Source organism: Hippopotamus amphibius, chromosome 7 (genome assembly GCF_030028045.1).
Source record: "Hippopotamus amphibius kiboko isolate mHipAmp2 chromosome 7, mHipAmp2.hap2, whole genome shotgun sequence".
In the NCBI taxonomy this organism is placed as follows: domain Eukaryota; kingdom Metazoa; phylum Chordata; class Mammalia; order Artiodactyla; family Hippopotamidae; genus Hippopotamus; species Hippopotamus amphibius.
In genome coordinates, this window is record NC_080192.1 from 94016807 (window position 1) to 94034676 (window position 17870).

At 44.8% G+C, this 17870-nt stretch overlaps 1 long non-coding RNA gene across 1 annotated transcript in view; it reads right to left on the reverse strand.

Moving 5' to 3' along the window:
* Positions 1-15030, reverse strand: part of LOC130857060 (uncharacterized) — a 28111-nt gene extending 13081 nt beyond the window's left edge. The window contains exon 1 of the long non-coding RNA XR_009054756.1: positions 14915-15030. This is a non-coding gene — a long non-coding RNA (uncharacterized LOC130857060). The remainder of the gene's footprint in view (positions 1-14914) is intronic.
* Positions 15031-17870: the final 2840 nt, after the last annotated feature.

Sequence of the window (17870 nt, forward strand, 5' to 3'; positions counted from 1 at the left end):
GCCTGACTTCGCAATGTCATGCCTGCCTCCTATGAATTCAAAGGCAGTCTCGTCTATAGCAATAATAGCCTACCTAACATGAATGTAGTCCTTTACCAGTGTTTTACACCACTTGGAGAGGTCTTTCCTAACCCCTAGATTATACTCCATGTTCTATTTCCCCATGGTATCTTGTTCTTCCCCACTATATTTATTTTATTGTAGATATTTAATTATCTGTCTTTCTTGCTAGATTGCAAAGCTTTATGAGGAACAGACAATGTTACACCTCTGGTACCTAACACAGTGCCTGGTTCGCGAAAGGAATTTAGTACACCCTTACAACTGAACAAATAAATAATCAGTAACTTTTAACTTTCAAAACAACTCTTCCAAGGAGGGTGTTATTATCTCCATTTCTTTGATGAGGGGAAGGAGCTGTTGGGAGATCACCGTCACAAAGCTAGTTAGTGGAAGGACTAACTGGCAGTGGTACCCAGGTCCCAGCTCTCACTGCTATGCTCCACTTGGAGCCTAGAAGAAACATCCATTCATTTAATCAGTCAACACACACTTTTTTTTAATTAATTAATTTATTTTATTGACTGTGTTGGGTCTTTTTGCTGTGCGCAGGGCTTTCTTTTAGCTGTGGTGAGTGGGGGCTACTCTTCATTGTGGTGCGCAGGCTCCTCATTGCCGTGGCTTCTCTTGTTGCGGAGCACAAGCTCTAGGTGCATGGGCTTCAGTAGTTGCAGCACATGGGCTCAATAGTGTGGCTCACGGGCTCTAAAGCGCAGGCTCAGTAGCTGTGGTGCACGGGCTTAGTTGCTCCACAGCATGTGGGATCTTCCTGGAGCAAGGATCGAACCCGTGCTCCCTGTATTGGCAGGCGGATTCTTAACCACTGTGCTACCTAGGAAGTCCAACACACACTTTTGGATTATCCCCTACATGTCAGGCTTTACCCAGGGAACACAGACTCATGGGGGAACATACTAAAAAGAGTAAGACTTGTGTTCAGATGCTGGAAACCAGAAGCAGGAAAATGAACATGCAAATACATAATTGCATTATAGGGTGGTAAGTACTACGGGAGCTCCTAGGAGGAATGTCTAAATCTGCCTGGGTGATGGAAGGCTCAAATGGGTCCATTTGATCTGGGTTTTGAAAAAAAAACAAAAAACTACTTTTCTAGGGAACAGAGCAGGAAAGGATATTAAAGGACAAGGCTCATGGCTGACACCTCCAAAGCTGAGTCACCTCATTTCCAGCTCTGTTACTGACTCTCCCATCCCATCCAAGTCCCAGAAGCTGGCTTCAGGAAATGGAGGAGCCAGTCCCAGGACCCCATGCTTGCTTAACTGGAAACAGTCAGTGCAACAGGAGACCCAGAGTGTGGAGCCAGGCTGTATTATACTCATCGCCAGAGCTCACCTACCCGGGCCGCCACACACAGGTTAAAATAGCATCCATATGAATGACATTCATTGGATTCAGGCAATGCTCAGCTCTCACCATTGCGCACGTGGCTCCAACATCTCATTTCAATCAATCTATAAAATCTGTTTTTGCTAGAAATAAAAGAACAATGTAGGCCATATGATACGGAATAAAATGAGGTACAACTTGCTGAGAGTAATAGAACACTGGAGCAAGGGAAGACCACTGGTTTACTGGAACCGCGGAAAAGTTGCCTCTAAGAATATAACACACCAGCCAGGGCGGTCAACAGTCCTTCTGAGATGTGGCGCTGACGTGCAGCCAAGAGTGGAAGGTGAATCTGTGAGCACTGTCATGTCGTACTAGGAACCAGGGAGGGAGGGAAGCTATTATCACGAGCAGTTAATTGACAGGAATTCTTTAAATAAGAAAGCACAGTGATCACATTTACATTTTAGAAAGATAATGGACAGCGGTGTGTTAGGGGTGCAAAGGACAGAGGCAGGGAGACTGTTTAGAAAGTCAGTGAAAAGATACCAGTGAGAGATGATGAGGCATCTATCTGGGTAATGAGAATGAAGAGGAGGAAACAGATCCAGAAGCTATTTAGGAAACAGAGTCATCAAGACCTGGATGACTAATTGCATGTCAGGGGTGAGAAAATAGGAAGAGGAGACGATGACTCCTGAGTTTCTGATTTGGGAAAGTATTTGGATGGTGGTTGGAAGAAGAGAGAGGCAGAGAGAAAGAGAAACCTTAGTGTGTGTGTGTGTGTCTGTGTGTGTGTCTGTCTGTGTGTGTGTGTGTCTGAAAACAAAATTCAGATTTCTAACTGTTGAAGTGACTGGACGACAGGCATAGATTTCCAGTAGGTAGCTGGATATATGGTCTGCAATTTAGGAGAAAATACCTAGTATCTAGAAAATAGTAATTTGAGTGTCATCAGAGTTTAAATGTTAAGTAGCAGTGGATGAGGTAAACTTAAGGAGACCACACAGAGAGAGGAGAAGGCTCAGGACCCAAACTTAGGGAACACCAACATTTAAGGGGCAGTTAAAAGCAGTTGTCCATGAAAAAGACTGCTTTAAACTTGAAACACGGCTGGGAGCCTTAGATGTTCTAGCTCAGTTGGAACTGCATTTAGCTGCACGTCACAGAAACCTGACTTTCTCAACCAGAAGGCAGTTCGGGCAGGGCTTAATGAAGCCATCAAGACTCACGCCCCTTCCAGATCCTTTTGTCCTCATGGTCCTAAAATGGCTGCTCCACCTCAGGCACTAAGCCCCTGTTCCAAGCAGGAAGAAGGGGAAGGGCAAAGGGCAAGAGGCATTTGCCAAGCCTCTCCCTTTTTACCAGAAAAATAATCACTTGCTGAAAAGCCTTGCCCATTAGACGAAAAACTACAACTCATTGGCCAGGATTGTGGATATGAATATCTCACCCCAGGGGTGCCTGCGGGAGATGAGGTGTTTTTGTTTTTTTAACTTTTTATTTGGAGATAATTTCAAACTGATAGAAAATTTGCAAAAATAGCACAAAGAACTCCTGTATACCCTTCACTCCAAATTTCCAAATATTAACATTCACCACATTTACTTTATCACTTTCTCTTTCACACATATTTACTCCTACATACTTCAGTATATGCTTCCTTAAAAGAAGGATCTTCTCTTGCATAACCATAATACAATGATCAGGGACTTCCCTGGAGGCACAGTGGTTAAGAATCCACCTGCCAATGCAGGGGACATGGGTTCAATTCCTGGTCCAGGAAGATCCCACATGCTGTGGAGCAACTAAGCCCCTGCGCCACAACTACTGAGCCTGTGCTCTAGAGCCCACGAGCCACAACTGCTGAAGCCCACGTGCCTAGAGCCTGTGCTCCACAACAAGAGAAGCCACAGCAATTAGAAGCCCCCGCACCACAATGAATAGCCCCCACTCAATGCAACTAGAGAAAGCCCACGTACAACAATGAAGACCCAACTCAGCCACTTAAAAAAAAATACAATGATCAAAATCAGAATATTAACATTTATACAATGCTATTAGTTAACCTACAGCTTTTGCCAATCGTCTCACTCATGTGCTTTATCACAAAGAAAAGTATATATTCCAGTCCAGGAAGCAATCCGGAATCACACATTGCATTTTGTTGTCATGCTGCTTTAGTTTACTTTAATCTAGAAAGCTCCTCAAGCTCTTTTTATCTTCCATGTCATTGACATTTTTGAAGACCACAGGCCAGTTACTTGTAAAACATCCCTTATTTGGGTTTGTCTGATGTTTTCACATGATTCTGGTTACATATTTTTGACTAGAATCCCACAGAAGTGATGTGGTGTCCTTCTTGGGGCATCATAATAGGAGGCACATAATTTTGATATTAACTTTGATCCCTTGGTTAAGATGGTAAAGTGGTATAGGTCAGATTTCCTGAAATTAAGTTAATAAGAATGTGGGGGAGATGTTTGGCGACATTGTAAATGTCATGCTTCTCATCCAATTTTCACCTGCTAATTTTAGCATTTGTTGATGATCTTGCCTGAAACAATAAGGTGATAGCAATAGTGATTGTCTCATTCTGTCACTCATTCTATAATTTATTACTTTTCTTTTTACCACATAGAAGAACTTTTCTTCCTCCTCCATTTATTTGTTTCAGTTTGAACTCCCGGATTCCTAGTCTATTCAGTGAGTTAAAATCAGCAACTATCTTTACATATTTTGATGCTCAAAGTGTTGCAGATTGGCCCTTAGGGGTCCCTTTATAAGCTGACTTTTGTGTCCTTTTGACATGTCCCCATCATTCTTTGAGCACTTTTCTTATTTGCGAGGATTATTTTTAATGGGGCACATTAGCACCTTGATAAAATCAGGCTTCTGTTCGTAAAGAACACGAGGAGAAATGGAGATCGTGTGGGCAACCAGTTGTGCTTACCACACCTAGCTCCTCACCATCCAAGAGCTGGTGGCTTGAATCCAGGTTGACAGTTTTGCTTTGTTCTAACAAAACAACCTTGTGCCCACATTCCAAAAACAGCCTCAAGGCCATGTAATTCCATCGATGCCTTTTCTCACTGTCAACCGTTACCACCATCCAAAATGAGTGCTCCTAGGGCCAGGGCCCTGGGTTGCACAACTCCAGGTTTGCCATTCATACAGTAGACTATGAATGACCTATCAGAGCAGGGGCCAGCAAACTCTTTCTAAAAAGGGCCAGATAGTAAATACTTTCAGCTGTGTGGGCCATCTGGTCTTTGTTGCAACTACCCAACTCTGCCACTGAAGAGTGAAGGCAGCCGTAGATGATATGTAAATGAACTGACATGGCTGTGAGCCAAAAAAACTTTGTTTATAAATACTGACATTGAATTTCATGTCATTTTCACGCATCATGAAATATTATTCTTAATTGTAATTTTTAAAATGTAGAAACCATTCTCAGTTTGTGGGCTTTACAAAAATAGGCGGCTGGTTAGATACGACCACAGCTGTCGGCTCCCCGCCCTACTCAGCCCAGAGCTGTGGTACGCAATGGCCCTGCCTCCAGCCGGGTCCCTTTTCCTTCACCCTCATCTCCAATTTGCCATCCTGCTAGGAGCTTTCTTTCCACCTTCTGCCCTCTCCTTTCTCAGGCCTTTTCCTCTGCAGGTGCCCCAGAACCTCCATTCAATTGTAAATAAACTTCTTTTCACCTTTAACCTTCTAGGTCCCTCCTTGACTTAGCAAAGTGAATGTATTCCCTAAGGAACTTTCTTCCTTGGTTGAATTCTAGAAAGGATACTACTCATTTTCCCACGCCCATTGGCATGGGAAGTGGTGTTGGCACACTCCAGATTCCTCAATCTGACTTCTAAACCTTTCTTCTTCTACCCGCTCACAAAACCCCTCCTCCTTTGAAGCTCTTATCATCTGACTCTTTTTTCTTTTTTTAAAGGAAAGGGACAGGTAAACTTTATTATTTATTTATTTATTTACTTGCTGTGTTGGGTCTTTGTTGCTGCACATGGGCTTTGTCTAGTTGTGGCGAGCGGGGGCTCCTCTCTGTTGTGGTGCATGGGCTCCTCATTGCTGTGGCATCTCTTGTTGCAGAGCACAGGCTCAGTAGTTGTGACTCACAGGCTCTAAAGCACAGGCTCAATAGTTGTGGCACATGGGCTTAGCTGCTCCGCAGCATGTGGGATCCTCCTGGAGCAGGGATTGAACCCGTGTCCCCTGACTGGCAGGCAGATTCTTAACCACTGCGCCACCTAGGAAGTCCCCAATAGCTAACACCCATTGAGTGAGATCCTCACAACCTCTAGGAGATAGGGTACCCTTATTACTCCCATTTTGCAAGGGCAGAGAGAGGTTGAGGTCACACAGCAGGGCCCAGATTCTAGTCCCAGCAGTGTGCTTACTGCCAAGAACTTACATTGCCTTTTGTCTATGATCATGTACCACGTGGATAACCATCTTCCATCCGAGGCTCACTACCCATTACCAGCTTGGTGCACAGGCAGAAACAGATGCACACAACTTGAGTCATTTGAAGAGGATTTAACAGAGGAACAATTTATAAAAGTGTAGGGCAGGCTTCCTCAACCTTTTTCATGATCATCCACCCTAAGGAGAAAAATTAAATCAACTCACTAGTAACTTTACTAATTAAATTAACTTAATTAATAAAACATCCAGTTCACCTCACCCAATCCATTCTTCCCACGATAGTGAAAGATGTCTAACTGGAGACAGTGGGTACCTCTGGGACAGGGAACTGAAAAGCTGGAGGTGGGCAAGAGGAAGACCCTTCCAGCTTTTGAATGTTGTACAATATGCACGTATCATCTAATTTTAAAATAAACTGTAATTTAAAAAATTGACGTAAAATGAAATATGGTCATTCTTTCCCAAGCTCAAAACACTTCCGTAGCCCATCTGCCTTCAAGTTAAAATCCAAATTCGTTCCCGTCACACAAGGCCCCTCTGCATACTTCTTTAGCCTCATCTGCACCACCTTCCACCTTAAACCCTGTGTCCGGACATGTGAATTGCTGAGAAGTGAATGCATTCCCTAAGCAACTTTCTTCCTTGGCTGGCAGTTTGCTCACAATGCCACTTTGTATCAGACATTTTTGTATACTTGCAGTTTCTACATCCTAGCACTGCAAAGCCTCTTCCTTCCCTCTTCACTTCTTCCTGATGAATTCTTCTTCATTCTTCAAGATTCAGCTAAAATAACTTCTCTGGACTCCTGTGAGAATAGCTGCCGACCTTCTCTTCCACGCCACCACTATAGAGTCGGTGATTAAGAGCACAGGCTCTGACGTCAGATTTGTGTGGGTTTAGATCCTGGATTTGTCACATACCAGTTGGTGACTTGGGGAAAGTTATTTAACCTCAGTGCTTCAGTGTCCTTATTTGTAAAATGGAGATTAAAATAAGTAGTTCCTCTCTTAGAAGCAGAGTATTCATTCACCAAATATTTCCTATTATACATCAAAACAGAAAAAAATTCCTGCCACAGCAGAACCTATATTAGCTTCTAGAGCAGGGGTTGGCAAATTATACCCCTTGCGTCAAATTGAGCCACTTGTTTTGTTAACAAAGTTGTAGTGGAACATGGCCACACCCATTCATTTATGTATGGTCTGTGGCCACTTCCATGCTATAGTGGTTGAGATCAGTGGTTGTGACATAGATCACAGGGCCTGCAGAACCAAAACTATTTACCTTTAATAAAATATTTATTGTTAAGAAAAAGATTTTAGCCCCTGCTCTGGTGAGACTGAGTTCACATATGTAAAGTGTTTAAAATGTTAGAACATTGCCTGGCACTTGGGAAGCACTCAGTAGATGCCAGCACCATGAACATGATTGCATACTCTTACAGTAACACTTCACACAGGTACTCAGTAAAAGTTTTTGCTGAATAAATGAATAAACAGAGAGGTAAAGAGGAACCAGAAGCTGGGGTTGTGGAAGCCGCTGGAAGAAGATTTTCAAGAAGGTGGAAGTGGTCAGCTAGGTTAGGTGACAAATCGATACTGAAGAAAGATCATCAGATTTAGCAATTGGATAATGTGACCCAACCTCGGAGCAGCTGATGTGAAGTGGTGAGGACAAAAGCTAGACTATGGTGGGTTTAGGAGGGAATGGCAATGAGGAAGAAGAAATAGGAAAGGAGAGATCATTCAGCTATGGGACAGCAAGTATTGAGGGAAAAATGAACACATTTAGCCTGCTACCTGAATTTTTAAAAATCTGCTAACCCAAAAATATCAGGTTTGATATATTGGGGTATCTGATGGCTTTTCTGCTCAACTCTAAGCTGTTTGGTGTTGGGTAAAACATCAATGGTTAAAATTGGAGTCCAGAACTAGAAGACAGACTTCAAGCAGAACCTTCAAGTCCAGACCATTAAAAGATTTATGATGATGTTGATGATAATAATGTTTGTTTCTTTTGTGACATTAATCACTGTGTCATCTTAACTGGTGTGAAATGAGAATTTCAATGCAAACAGCAATGTAAATTTGCCTACAGAATATTTACGTAATCACAAAACAAAAACGACACAAGCATTGTTGTTCATTCTATAAACATTTACTGAGTACTTTGCATGCACTACACATTCTAATAAATACAGATACGTGTGCGTAGAACTTAATTTGGTCATTGCTCTCCCTACTCCCCCCCCAGGAATTTATGATTTAGTTGGTGAAAAGGCTAGAGTTCAAATAGGTTCAATATTTGTTATAAATGCTAAGGTACTAGTTTAGGTGGGTTACAGCAGGGGCTTGAAAGAATAAAATAATTTCTATGAAACTATTTTGCCAGTTGTCAACAATTTGCCAACTATTTTTACATCTATACATATGTACATTAAGACTAAAGAGAATGATATCAACTCATAGCTGCTTTCTGGAAAATGTGTATGAGACATTTAGGATTCTGAATATATGCATATTATTACTGAGGTCTTTTTAAAGAGACTACAAAAGAGTATATTAACTATGATCTTATTTTTATTAATATACACACTAGTAAAATACAGTGTACATATAGAGGAAAAGTCTATAAAGATACACATTCAGAATATTAACAGGGATTATACCTGGTAGGTGGGATTTCTGGATATTATTTTCCTTGCTATACTTTTTTGCACTTTAAATATTTGTGCAATGAACAGGGCTTGCCTTGCCTTTGTGGCGTTTTTTTTTTTTTGGCTGTGCTGCCCAGCATATGGAATCCTAGTTCCCTCACTAGGGATCGAACCCATGCCCCCGCCAGTGGAAGGGTGGAGTCTCAACCACCGGACCGCCAGAGAAGGGCTTACTTTTACAATCACAAATAACAATGGAACAAAATCATTGAGTTTTAACCATCACATGTTACGAGCATACAACCTGTGTTGTTGTTGCACGAACAGCAACAAAAGTTCTCAGCCTACAAATGTTAGCAGATGACATCTCAGAGATGTGTCTAAAAGTTAACTTTGTTGGTCAGTCCTCCTCTGCAAGTGGGAAACCAACCAGACACCTGCTGTTGAAACACTGGAATTTACTTAAAACAGGGAGTGCTAAGCAGACGAGGAGTGAGGACAGTGTGAATCACTTAGTTTGACTTGTCATTCATTCACTCAGTAAGTATAACAGGTCACCCACTATGTGTCAGAGTGACTCTGTATTGAACAATAGAGAAAAAGATGTGGTCTCTGCTCTCAGCGAGCTTGGGAGGGAATACAGATAGGCAGATATCAAATTACAAAAGGTGTAAAGAGGTAAGGACAGAGGAAGAGGGTATACATGGGAGGAGCACCTAGCCCAGCTAAGGGGAGGGGAGAGAAGCCTCCCTGGAGCAAAGCAAGTGATACCCAACTGAGGCCTGGAAGAAGAGTACTTGGTTGCCCCTCCTGGCATCATGGGAAATTCCTTGCCCTACAAGACATCTCATCCTACACTTTATCTGCATCTCTTCTCTGACTTACTGTTTTTCTTTTCCTTTCTTCAAAATGTCTTTGCCCAGCTGTCTGTACATCTGGGATCCAGTGAGAGGACCACAGGGAAACTCTTGCAGCAAACTGAAAGTTTCTATTACAGATCCTTCTGCCACCACTATTTCCATAATCACCATAATCACCTCCACAACTACCACCACCACCATCACTTCCACCCCATCACCACCATTACCTTCACCACTACCTCTCAACATCTCCACCATCACTTCCCCCATCAAGAGACCACCTCTGCTACTATCAAAAAAATATACAAGGCTTGCTTTAATTCCAAAATGATGTATAAAATCTGAGTTAGTATAATGAACAAAGGATGATTATTTGCTTTTCCAAATTATTCAATCTATAGCAACCTTAATAGTTAAGTTTCCCTAGTGTTTTTTATATGTTCTTTGTTTTTTCTTTTTTAACAAACATTTCAATTGCCTAGATCTCTTTAGGAATATACCTATCTTAAGAAGTAAGGCATACCAGAGACAGGATTTTCATGCTTAGAAAGAAAGGAAAGCATAATAAGTTCATAAGGTCTCTTTCTTTATTCACTAAATTATTGAAAAGAGTTTTATAGCATGCAAAAATCTATTAAACATTAAGCAGTTTTAGTTACTTGGCCATAAATCAGTGACTATAAAGGCAGAAGTTAATTCTATCAATAGTACTCCTATACATAATAGGATATCTATATATAAATATATAATACTTATATTAAAATATGTGATATATGTATGCTTATAGTATATTTTCTAATGTATTTATCATATATTTGTATAAATATATAGCACATATATACAATGTATATTATAACAAATATTCTTCTCTAATTGTGAAATTTGAAGTAGACTATACAAATGGTTACAAATTCTTCTCATCCTTGTATGCACATCCCTTGTGCATACTCTGCTCCTCTTCTCATCAAGAAGGAGAGTCTTATTTCCCTGCTTTTTGACTTTTGACTCTGGGCTGGCTGTGTGACTTCTCTGGCTATTGAGATAGTATAAACAAATGTGATGCAAGCAGAAGCTTGAAAAATGCATGCACTTTGGGCTTTGCCCTCCTGCTGATCTGGGAACCCTGCCACGACCACCATGTGATCTAATCTGGGCAGGCCTGCTGGAGGATAGCGGATCACATGGAGCAGAAATGAGCTAGGCCAGCTCTGGCTAGGTCAGTCAGCCTGCCAATCACCAGATACCTGAGAGACCCTCCTAGATCATCCAGCCCCAGCTGAGCTGGCTGAGGCCAGAGCAGTCACCTGGTTAAAAACCAGAGACTCATGAGAGATGATAAAATATTTATTGTTTTAAGCCACAAAATTTTGTGGTGGTTTTGTTTTTTGTTGGGGGCGGGGGGGGCGCATGGGGCATGTGGGATTTTAGTTGCCTGACCAAGGATTGAACCTGCGCCCCCTGCAGTTGAAGCACAGACTCTTAATCACTGGACCGCCAGGGAAGTCCCTTGTAGTGGTTTGTTACACAGCAAAAGTTAACTGATACAGGTACTATATCTTACTGAGTTTTGTTTTCTTCTTTTCCTTTTACCCATTCCAAAAAGCTTGGGTAAAACGTTTGGTTGATTGGAGCCATAGCTGTCACAAACATATGATCCTTCATTTTTTTCTAATTCTAAAAGTTCATATTCTCATATTATTAAGCATCCTTTCTCACTTATGAGCTTTGCAGAAGAAAGGGGCTGGGGAATAAAGGTAGTAGAAATGAGGCATGATGTTAAGAGTGAGGAGGGAGCTGGAGATGTGAAATAAGGTGGTGACAATGGGATACTAAGGCCAAAAAGAGAGGGTGGCACAACTCATAAAATGTTGACTAACTTCCTGGGAGAAATTTGTTCTACTAAATCAGAATCTCTGTGAAACTCCCTGGCACTGACCCCAGATGTCCCTATGTTAAATTGCAAACATACATTCTAAAATTCCCTTATGTTCCATTCCTTAGTTCCTCTCAATCTTTTTCAGTATGCTAAATATGGCTTTCTATTTTGGTAGTTAGAATTTTTTTGACTGTGAAAGAAGCCCAGCTTGATCTAAAAAGTCCAGATCATGCTCAAGCTTCAGGCAAGGTTGAATCAAGTTGCTCAAATGATGTCCTCAGGAAACTGTCCCTCCATCTCTGTCTCTAGGTTCTGCTTTCCTATGTTCTGGCCTCCCTGTATCCCTCAATCCCTGACCTATTTTGTGAGTCTCAGAATTGAGTGGTGGCAACTGTCTATTGGTGACTAAGCCCTCATCCTGTTACCCTAATCATGTTAAAGGCACTAAGATCTATCCAATTTCCCAAGTCAAAACCTTGGAAGTTATCCCAGACTTCTCCATTAGTCTCCATATCTAATAGATCATAAAGCCAAGTCATCTCCATCCCATCTGTGTCTTTGGAATTGGTTTTCCCTCTCCATGGCCAATGCCACTGTGCTTTGTCATGCATTGTTATTTCTGTCATGGAAGAAAATTTCTCCCTAACCAGTCTTTGCTTTGCTTCCTGCAAACCATCCTCCATGCCTGGAGTGATCTATTAAAGATGTAAATCTGAGTCTAGCATTCCCTGCTTAAAATGTTTGGTTGTGTACCTTATATAAACAGCTCCATAAATTTGGGGTAGAAACATGGTCCCATTTGGGGAGTTTTCCAATGGATCACTTGAACCTCAGCTGCCCTGTTGGCAGAGATCTTAGATTGAGTTCCCCAGACACAGAGCCTGAGCTGGGGATAAACATTGTTATTTTAGGGGCCTCACTGCTTCCCTGACGCTATGACTGAGCCCACTCCAATCCACCCTGTTTGGCCTCATTTATAATAGAGAGTCTTGGAGTAGGAGACTGAAGATTGGTGTCTTTCCTCCCAAGAAGCCAGGGGGTCCTCATGTAAAATTCTGTGTACCTAATACCAAGCTCTGGCTACCTGGGGTCTCAGAGTGGGGCCATGATCCAGCCATAAAGGATTCTTCTATGTCAGAAGTCAAAAACTCAAACACCAATAGGAGGCAGAAGCCTGACATACTCCGCAGTACTGCCATTCAGCCGACAATCAACAGTTACCAAGCAAGAACTTGGCATTCATAGTCCCCACATCTTTGTGGAGCTTTTTCAGGAGGAGCCCAAAATCTTGACTTTTATGGGAAATACTCTGATTTTAAACTGTTAGCCTGATTTTTACTTTTTTTTTTTTTATAAATTTATTTACTTATTGGCTGCGTTGGGTCTTCATTGCTGCACACAGGCTTTCTCTAGCTGCTGCGAGTGGGGGCTACTCCTCACTGTGGTGCGCAGGCTCCTCATTGTAGTGGCTTCTCTCGTTGTGGAGCACGGGCCCTAGGCGCGTAGGCTTCAACAGTTGCGGCAGGCACATGGGCTCAACAGTTGTGGCTCACGGGCTTTAGAGCACAGGCTCAATGGTTGTGGCACATGGGCTTAGTTGCTCTGTGGCATGTGGACTCTTCCCAGAACAGGGCTCGAACCCGTGTCCCCTGCGTTGGCAGGCAGATTCTTTACCACTGCACCACCTAGGAAGTCCCTGATTTTTAAAAAAAGCATGAAAAACAAAATTTATCTGGGGCCTCATCTAACCCAGGGGCTATCAGTTTGCAAACCCCAAAACAATGGATGCCCCACTTACCTTATATTAGTGTAATTATGGGGGCCACTCAAAGAGCTGGGACTGGACAAAGCTCCGCTATGAACCTCCTACAAAAGGTTCCAAGACTTCAAGATAGTCTAACCTCCCTTAGCATGGTCTCTGCTGCCTCCGTGACCTGCCCTTCTCCTTGGCCTTTCTGCTACCCGGCTTGCCACACTGCTACACCTTAGGGCCTCTGGGTTCACTAGGCTGTCAGTTATCTACATCCTCTTGCCTTCCTTCAAGATCTGGCTAAAAGACCTTTGCGGGGCAGCCTTCCTTTCCCTGACCTCTGCTTTCTCTCCTGCTTACCCAGTGTTTTAGAGCAGTTATGCCATTGCCCTAATGTTTTCCTTACAGGGCTGTTGCCCCACCTGACCAAAACCCTAGAGGGCAGGACCCTGGGTTCACTGACCACTGTATCCCTCACAAAGCAGATTGGAGAAATCCACCTCCAGTTTGAAAAATAATCACCAGACTACTTTCACGTGCCAGAAATGCATTTATGAAGAACCAGTCATTTTATTTTGAGAAAATAAGTTGAAACTTGGTGTTTCAGAGAAGGGATTAAAAAACCTCTCTGCATAATGTTATTTTAAAAATGACCACATATTTGTGAAATACAGTCAGAAAGAGTAAGTTTTTACACTTCCTCATCTTTGGACATAGCTGAGGCTTCTAAGAAGAGTTCTAGAACAAGAGAATGGCTAAACTGACCCGTTGCACTGCTTTTCTCCTAGACCTCAAAGGTCCCCTGGGCTGTTTGCCACCTCCGAGGGGAAAGGGCGCCAGCTCCTCCGAATGAAACAGCACTTGTACAGAGGCGAAGGCCTTACGAGGGAAAGCGAGCAGTCACAGTCGAAAAGACCCTTTGCATAATCTACTCTGAAATTGAGGCTGTAGAGTTGTAAACTGAAACTCCGGAGGCAAACCCTAAGCGGTTACGTTTTATCAACCAGAAGGTTACCCAGCCCTATCTTGCTTTCTCTCCCTCCCGGACGCGCGCGCACACACACCAGGCTCGGTGGATTGTTTCCTTGACGTTGAACCTCTCTCCTACCTGAAGTGGGGTATCTCAGGAAGCAGCGAGGTTTCATTCATAATACATGAAATCAAGGGAGGAGGGAGGCAGGGACAAGAGCCTTTCATCTCTGCTATTTAAAGTCCCAGCCTTGCAGCTGAAAGGGAAAATGACCCGGGAGTGAACGCAGCGGGGATGAAGCAAGTATACATGATAACGGGACCGGCGAGCGCGTCAGCGGCCAGCCCGCCGGCTATTTATACCGCGCCGATTATGCAATTGGGCTCCAACCATTCATACCCGGTCTGGGACGCCGCGTGCCGCGGAGGGGGGGGGGGGGGGGCATCATTCCCAGGCGCCCGGTCAGTTTCTAAGTTTGCATCATCCCCTTCATTACGAGAGAGCTTGGGTCTCCATTCCGGCCGGCGGGTCTGGGGGAGGCAGCCGGGCTGCAAACTCGCCTGGCACACCCTGGCACACACGGCTGCTTGTTTAAACAGAATAATAAAGGCACCCGAGCGCCCGGGGCGCGGCCAAACTGCGCGTAGGGCTGGGCTCCCGGCAGACCGGAAGGAACTGATAAAGCGGGCGCTAATGATACCCGCTCCCCCCCGCGTCGGAAGTGTCCTCCCAGAGCCGGTCATTGAGAAATACCGAAGGGGCAGGATGGGGGTGAGGTGAGGACAGGCGGGGCGCCGCGGCAGCGTGGGGGGGCTCCTGCGGGCCGCGGCCGGCCGGCACAAACCTTAGGGCACACTGGCGTCCTCCCCCAATCACCCCCTACCCCGGACCGCCCCCCCCCCGGGAGGGGGAGGGGAGTGATTACCACCAGCCCACCCCGGGGATATCTTACACTCTCCGCCCTACCGGACCCCGACGGGCGAGAAGTGGGCGGACGCAGAGAGCCGGCAAAGGACAATAAAGACAGAGCGGATTGCTGAGAAGGAGAAAATGTCCGCTTCTCCCCGCGCCCGTGCGGGGCGGGAGGGGGCGGGGGCCGCGGCCGGCTTCCGACTGAAGCGAGACCTGCGGGTCTACTGAGCATGCCCGTCCGGAGGCCGCGGAGGGTCGCTCCGGTTCCGGACTCCGGGCTTTCCCTGAGGCCGGCCTGGAGGATTCGGGAGGGGGTGCTCCCCCGCCTCGTACTCCGGTCCAGAGGCTGGTAGCTGGGGGTCCTGCTGAGGGCTCCGCTGGGTTAACGTGAAGTTGTGAGCAGATTGACGATTACTTTTGACTCTGTAGGAGACACCCTTGATTTGATTTGCCTGCCCCTTGTTTTGCTGGTGGTGGGGGAGAGACAGGGATGTGGGTGTTCAGCTCTTTCAGCAATGTCATTAAAGCCCTGAATCCGTAACACCCCCTATTCTGGTAACAATCCAGTAGACTTTGATAACATCCTGATATTCAGGTCAATAAAACACGTAAATTATTCGCCCGATCCCGCCATTTATTATCGGAACTGCCGGAGTCACAGTTAGCAATTGATGGGGGTGGGAGGTGGGTGGAACCAAGAGGTGATCTGCTAGGAACATTTTCATCAAAAGGCCCCTTTTGGGTAATGAACAAGGCAGAAGAGAATTGGAAGGTTTTCTTTAGAGGAACATAAAGGACCAGGAGTGGAGGAGGGAGCACTTGGTAATCCACTGGCTAGAAGGAAGAAAGGGTTGCCATTAATCTCCTATTTGCAGTGTGCTTAACACACTGCCTTCACTTTATAGCCATTTAATCCTCCCAACAACTCTATGTTGTGGGTATTATCCTGACGGTACAGACATTGAACCCGAGGCTCAGAAAACTTAAGGACCTGCTGGAGTCTGGCAGCAGAACATCCAAATTGGGATCTGGTGACTCCTGGACCTTGGGATGTTTTCTTCTGCTCCTCCGGCTGCCTGTCCCTGGGTTGGGCCAGTCATTCACTGCTATTAGCAGGGAGCTGGATGAATGAGTTGTAATGACACAGATTCAGCTCGCCTACCTGCAGAAACTAATAATCACCTCACCTGCCACCTTGCCATTTGAGTACTCCAAAATTGGAGGGCGGCACCAAAGAAATACCCATTGGGTGGATAATTTTGACATGGACAAATGTCCATGTTCCTGGAAGTTCAGGAATGACTGAATGGGAACTCTTTTAAACATTGGTGAGAAAAAGCAACAATGGGCAAAGGTGAGAACTGGGGAGATGCCTTAGCCTTATGGGGATTTAGACAACAACGAGGTCTTGCTTTGTTCAGTGCTTTCTCATAGGCCCTCAGTGGCCTCAAAAAACTGAGAAAGACAAGCGTGGCCTTGTTATCTTTGTTTTATAAAGAAACTGAAGAATTGCTAAAAGCCTGAGGGCTGCTAGGAGAAAACCAGAACCCAGGTGTTCCTCCCCTGTCTAGTGCCCTTTTCACCACCACACACCAGCACTCAGTATCAAGGGTGGGTGAACCCCAATCCACGTCTACAAAGACCGTGATTATGATAAACACAAAGCCTAGGATAAACCACTAGTTCTTCCTTGACTCAAGGTGAAACTCTATCTTTGGAATACTTGTGGCTCTGGATGCATACATACACCCTTTACGTATACTACATTTGAGGCATATATTTAATCTTCTCTTACTTTGTTCAGTGGTTGCTATTAAGTTAAAAATCTCTGTGTAGTGTCTTGGCACATTCAGGAGGATAGAAAAGTCTACTGCACTGGGAGAGCAGGAAGGGGCAGAGACTGTATTTCTTGCTCCCTAGCAGGACCCGGGAAGGAAATCTCCAGTGGCTGTCGAATTTGTGGGACCCACTGCACAGTAACAACGTGGTTAGCCCCTTGTTCAAACACCATAAAGAATTTCAACACTGCAACAGCAGAGCATCAAGCCAAGCAAAGATCCTGTTACGGTTGTTTAGGTTGCCTGCCCATTGCCTAGACAGTGCTGTTTCAGAAAGTGCAGACCCATCCAGGCCCATGGTCCGCAGGCCAAGGCAGGAAAATAATTTAAAAACAAAGGGCAAGGGGAGGGGGAGCAGGGCTCGAGGAGCTCTCCATCTCCCCATCTCACTGTACCAAAGCCCATGCAGCTGGCAACTTCTGGGCCAGGAAGTGTGGCGGTCAGGGGCCTGGAACAAGGGCCATCCTCCACCAGCTTGAGAGAGATGTACTGAATAGTTTAAAAAACATATTTGGGTTTACCTTTTAACCTGGGAAAGTCCTTCATTTCTACCGGAATGCAAACGTTTCTGGGTTGTGTTGGATTTCTTTTTTTCAGTTTTTCATTCCTTAAAAATAACCCCTTCCCCTACCAAGAAAAAAAAAATCGTAAGATTCACGTGAAACTGAAAAGTCTCTGACATTCAGAATCTTGGCAAGGGCACCTGTGCAGCCCCCACCCTCCCGCCCCACGGTGGGGGGGTAGTTGGTTTTCTGAGCGTGAGCACCCCCCCCCCCCCAGGCCTTCCCCTGAGCTCTCCGTCTTCTCCCTCCTCCCCCCCACCCTCCGATTTTTAATCCAGGGGTTTGGAAGGAGGGAGGGAACCAACCGGGAGCCAGATGTGTGCAAGTCCCCGGCTGCCGCCTCCTCCCTCCTCTCGGGCATCTTAAAACCCGGAGTGCTAACGAAGGAGGATCCGGAGTTAGACGCGGCGCAAACAACTCCGCTCCGGGGCTCCTCCGGGTGTGGAAGCCGGGAGGGAGGGGGAAAGGAAGCCGGGCATGCTCAATAGGCGGGGCAAAGTTTTTTGTTTTTTTTTTTCTCTCCTTTTTTTTTTTTTTTTTTTTTTTCTCGGTCGCAAGTAGGAAGCTTTTTGCACTCCACCACCTCTGGCCGCTG